Source organism: Capricornis sumatraensis, chromosome 16, assembly GCF_032405125.1.
Source record: "Capricornis sumatraensis isolate serow.1 chromosome 16, serow.2, whole genome shotgun sequence".
In the NCBI taxonomy this organism is placed as follows: Eukaryota; Metazoa; Chordata; class Mammalia; order Artiodactyla; family Bovidae; genus Capricornis; species Capricornis sumatraensis.
The window spans coordinates 29,887,977-29,893,944 of NC_091084.1; positions in this window are offsets into that span (position 1 = coordinate 29,887,977).

The following is a 5,968-nucleotide window of genomic DNA, read 5'->3' on the forward strand; positions in this document are numbered from 1 at the left end:
TCCCAGGCAGCCCGGGGAGGCGGAAAGACTTGTGGTGGTGGCTGTCAAAGCCAAAGGGTTTTCGCTTTTCCCTGGGATTGCTGGGAAGTGTAGTCCTCCCACGGCAGGCAGCCTGGCTTCCGGGGCTGGTGAGGGGTCTGGGATGCCCTCTGCCGAGCCGGAGTCCACCCTGCAGAACCCTGGCTGCGCGGGAAGGGCCGTGGAGATGGAGTGGTGGCTGACCTTTCTCATTCCGTTAGTCCTTCACTGGGCATTTCTGGAGCACCCGCTGTATGCCAGGCACTCTGCCAGGCCCTGGGGCCACAAAGAGAAATTTAAAAATGCACGTGCCGCACACAGAATGATGGGACTTTAAGAAGTAGGGGTTTGGGGGTGGGAGAGTCCCTGGGAAGACTCAGAGGGAGGAAGTAATATTTAATTTGAACCTTAAAGAATGGGTGGATTTTCTAAGAGCAGAGATTTGGATAGCAAGACTACGGGGTTTTGAAGGGTATTCTTAGCAGCCAAAGGAAAGAGCAAGGTCAAAGGGGAAATGAAGAGAGTGGTCTGTTTCACTGGAGCCTGCAACCTGCAGGCAGGTGAGAGCCACCTGGGGCTTCTCTCAGCTGAATCTTTTTATGTCTTTGGTGCTCTACCCGCCCTCACTTCCACCCTCACTGAGGTGAATCTTCAAGCCCCTACTGATTTCGGTGATATCAGTGAGCTGAAGGTTATGGCCATGCTCAGCTCTAAAGTGTTATCATTCCAAGAAGTATCTTTATGTTAACTGGTAAGAGCTTAAAACAAAAAGCTTTAGAGCTAAAATAGCTTAAAGGAGCAAAGTCATATGATTATATTAACATATTATTTATCAAATGTGAAACTATTGTCAAATTTCAGAAGTCTTGATTAAAGCCAAAGAGAAGCTTCTTAAAAACAAGATAATAGAAGAGAATGGAAAACATAACAGTGACAGGCTAAAGTGATTCCCCCTGGTGGCTCAGACGTAACGAGTCTGCCTGCACTGTGACCAAGACCTGGGAAGACCCCCTGGAGAAGGAAATGGCAATCCACTCCAGTATTCTTGCTTGGAAAATCCCATGGATGGAGGAGCCTGCCAGGCTACAGTCCATGGGGTGACAAAGAGTTGGACATCACTGAGCACTAGACCATTCAGGTATGACCTAAATCAAATCCCTTATGATTATACAGTGGAAGTGAGAAATAGATTTAAGGGACTAGATCTGACAGAGTGCCTGATGAACTATGGACGGAGGTTCATGATATTGTACAGGAGACAGGGATCAAGATCATCTCCATGAAGAAATGCAAAAAAAGCAAAATGGCTGTCTGAGGAGGCCTTACAAATAGCTGTGAAAAGAAGAGAGGTGAAAAGCAAAGGAGAAAAGGAAAGATATAAGCATCTGAATGCAGAGTTCCAAAGAATAGTAAGGAGAGATAAGAGAGCCTTCCTCAGCAATCAATGCAAAGAAATAGAGGAAAACAACAGAATGGGAAAGATTAGGGACCTCTTCAAGAAAATTAGAGACACCAAGGGAACATTTCATTCAAAGATGGGCTCGATAAAGGACAGAAATGGTATGGACCTAACAGAAGCAGAAGATATTAAGAGGTGGCAAGAATACACAGAAGAACTGAACAAAAACAATCTTCATGACCCTGATAATCACGATGCTGTGATCACTCACATAGAGCCAGACATCCTGGAATGTGAAGTCAAGTGGGCCTTAGAGAGCATCACTACAAACAAAGCTAGTGGAGGTGATGGAATTCCAGTTGAGCGCTTTCAAATCCTGAAAGATGATGCTGTGAAAGTGCTGCACTCAGTATGCCAGCAAATTTGGGAAACTCAGCAGTGGCCACAGGACTGGAAAAGGTCAGTTTTCATTCCAATCCCAAAGAAAGGCAATGCCAAAGAATGCTCAAACTACTGCACAATTGCACTCATCTCACAGGCTAGTAGAGTAATGCTCAAAATTCTCCAAGCCAGGCTTCAGCAATACGTGAACCGTGAACTTCCAGATGTTCAAGCTGGTTTTAGAAAAGGCAGAGGAACCAGAGATCAAATTGCCAAAGTCTACTGGATCATCAAAAAAGCAAGAGAGTTCCAGAAAAACATCTATTTCTGCTTTATGGACTATGCCAAAGCCTTTGACTGTGTGGATCACAATAAAGTGTGGAAAATTCTGAAAGAGATGGGAATACCAGACCACCTAACCTGCCTCTTGAGAAACCCATATGCAGGCCAGGAAGCAACAGTTTAGAAGTGGACATGGAACAACAGAATGGTTCCAAATAGGAAAAGGAGTACGTCAAGGCTGTATATTGTCACCTGCTTATTTAACTTCTACGCAGAGTACATCATGAGAAACGCTGGGCTGGAAAAAGCACAAGCTGGAATCAAGATTGCCGGGAGAAATAACAATAACCTCAGATATGCAGATGACACCATGCTCATGGCAGAAAGTGAAGAGGAATTAAAGAGCCTCTTGATGAGAGTGAAAGAGAAGACTGAAAAAGTTGGCTTAAAGCTCAACATTCAGAAAACGAAGATCATGGTGTCCGGTCCCATCACTTCATGGCAAATAGATGGGGAAATAGTGGAAACAGTGTCAGACTTTATTTTTTGGGGCTCCAAAATCACTGCAGATGGTGACTGCAGCTATGAAATTAAAAGACACTTACTCCTTGGAAGGAAAGTTATGACCAACCTAAAGAGCATATTCAAAAGCAGAGATATTACTTTGCCAACAAAGGTCCGTCTAGTCAAGGCTATGGTTTTTCCCGTGGTCATGTATGGATGTGAGAGTTGGACTGTGAATAAAGCTGAGCGCTGAAGAATTGATGCTTTTGAATGTGGTGCTGGAGAAGACTCTTGCAAGTCCCTTGGACTGCAAGGAGATCCAACCAGTCTATACTAAAGGAGATCAGTCCTGGGTGTTCATTGGAAGGACTGATGCTGAGGCTGAAACTCCAGTACTCTGGCCACCTCATGCAAAGTGTTAACTCATTGGAAAAGACCCTGATGCTGGGAGGGATTGGCGGCAGGAGGAGAAGGGGAAAACAGAGAATGAGATGGCTGGATGGCATCACTGACTCAATGCACATGAGTTTGGGTGAACTTGGAAGCTGGTGATGGACAGGGAGGCCTGGTGTGCTGCGATTCATGGGGTTGCAAAGAGTCGGACACGACTGAGTGGCTGAACTGAACTGAGCAACTTCACTTTAGGAAAGAGATCATTATCACCACTCTTATCTAGGTTAGATCAGTCTAGCTAATTTGGTAAGATGAGAAAATGGAACAAATGTTAGAGAGCAAAGGATCATTATTTACAAATCACATAATATGGATAGAGAAATTCTAACCAATAAGATGATTGGACACAGGTTAAACAATTAAAAATCAATATATAAATATATATATATATGGGGAAACCTTGTATATAATAAAGATGACACTCATATTAAAGGGAAATGGATGGATTTACTAATAACTGTTGTTGGGACAACTGGCTGCGTTTTGGGAGGAAAGAAAACTAAATCCCTGTCTCATCTAAAATAAACTGCAGATCAGAGAGCTCAACATTAAAAAAATAAAATTACAGGGACTTCCCTGGTAATCCAGTGGTTAAGACTCTGCATTTCCACTACAGGGACAATGGGTTTGATCCCTGGTCACGCAATGTATTTGTCACACAATAAAGAGACAAAGGGTGAAAGAGAAAGTCACTCAGTGGTGTCTGTCTCTTTGTGACACCATGGACTGTAGCCCACCAAGCTCCTCTGTCCATGGAATTCTCCAGGCAAGAATACTGGAGTGGGTTGCCATTTCCTTCAGGGGATCTTCCCTGACCCAGGGATCGAACCCAGGTCTCTCGCCTTGTAGGAAGAGTCTTTACTGACTGAGCCACCAGGGAAATCACCCTGGCAAGCAATCACAGGAGCATGGGTTTGATCCCTGGTCACACAGTATATTGGTCACACAATAAAGAGACAAAGCGTAAATGTCTGTAATATACAAAGAGCTTCTACAAGTCTATAAAACCCCCAACAACTTGGGAAAAATGAACAAAGAATGTGAACAGATATTTGATAGAAGAAATTCAGATGGCCATTAAACATGAAAAAAAGTTCAACTTCATTAATAGTAAAAGCACACAAAATAAATTTAGATACCATCATCATTAATTTTTTTTGCCTCTCACATTGGTAATATTTGATGTTGGTGAAGGTATTGGTTGGACTGTAAATTACTCCATTTTTAGAGAGAAATTTGGCAATGTTGGTAAAAACATAAAAAGTGTGAACTGTGAGCAGTGTCACTTCTAGAATCCTATCCAACAAAAATCCAACAGTATCAGCATTATGTACAACATCAAAACTTTGGAAGCAAAAAATTGATTATCAATAGGGACATGAGACATTCAATCAATGGAATCTTATATAACCATTATAAGGAGTGGAGTAACTTCTATGAGCTCACCCTGGAATATGTTTATGACATGTTCAGTTGTTTGACATTGTAGAATAATATGTATCTTTGATCTCATTTCTGTAAAAATTAGAATGTATGCACATGTGCATATACATGTTTGCACATAAATTTACGTCTGCATAGACATTAAAATGTCTTCAGCAAAGGTGGGGACTGAAATGTCAACAGTGGTTTCCTCTGTCTGAAGTGTGGGATTCTTTCCTTCCTTCTTTTGCTCACTTGTTCATTCAGCAAGTTTGTTTAATGCCTACTATATGCTAAGCACTGTTTTAGGCACTGTGGACACAATAAATAAAATGGACAGAATCCCAATCCTCATGTAGCTTATGCATTCTAAGGTAGGAAGACAGACAAGAAATAAAAATTATAGTATTTCAGATGGTGATATGTGCTTTGAAGATAAAGCAGAGAAGGAAGATGGAGAGGCAGTTTGAAATTTTATTTTTTTAAGGTTATTACTTTATTTATTGGCCCCGCAGCATGCAGGATCTTACTTCCTTGACCAGGGATTGAACCCACACCCCCAACAGTAGAAGCATGGAGTCTTAACTGCTGGATCACCAGGGAAGTCTCCAGTTTGTCATGTTATTTATTTCTTTAAAAAAATAATTATTTATTTGGTGGCACCATCTTAGTTGCAGCAGGCAGGATCTTTGGTAGGGGCATCTGGGATCTAGTTCCCTGACTGGGGCTTTAACCCAAGCTTCCTGCACTGGGAGGATGGAATCTCAGCCATTAGGCCACCAGGGAAGTCCCCCCAGTTTGCAACTTTAAGTAAGGTGGATCAAAAGTGTAGAGGAAACTTTTCACCTCTCTACATACTTTTTGAAAAGAAAAAGGTAGGATTGAATGTTTTTCTTATTATAAAGATGGTTTTCTGTATATTACAATAAACAGTATGAAAAGAGAAGAAAAAGTTCTAACAGTGGAGTTTCTGACTTGGGAGTGTGGCATAACACTTGAGAATAATTTGTTTTTTCCTCCTCTATCTTTTTAAAAAAAATCACTCCTAAATGTTCATTCCTGACTGCAAAGGATAATTTACAATGTGCGAAATTCTGTTTCGCTTCCTCACTCATTGGATATATTATAGTAAGTCCCCTACATGTGAACCTCCAAGTTGTGAACTTACAAAGATGAGAATATGAAGACCTGATGGAATTGGAGGCCAGGAGAAAGGACAGGAGGAGAGACAAGAGGAAGAAAAAGAACCAAAGAGATTTGTGACACAGGAAATGGTAAGAGAAGTTTGTTTCTTTGAGGAGGCACTTGGTTTTTGAGGCACCAGATCTAAATGTAGAATGGTACACAAAGTTTACAGCAGTCATTCAGAATGCAATCTGGCGCCACCATGTTATCTGTGATGAGACCGGTGCCACCATGTTATCTGTGATGAGAGAAAAAAAAAAAGAGATACTACCCAGATGCTTGCTGCTCAGAAGAAAAGCTACAGCAAATCTAGACAGTGTATTA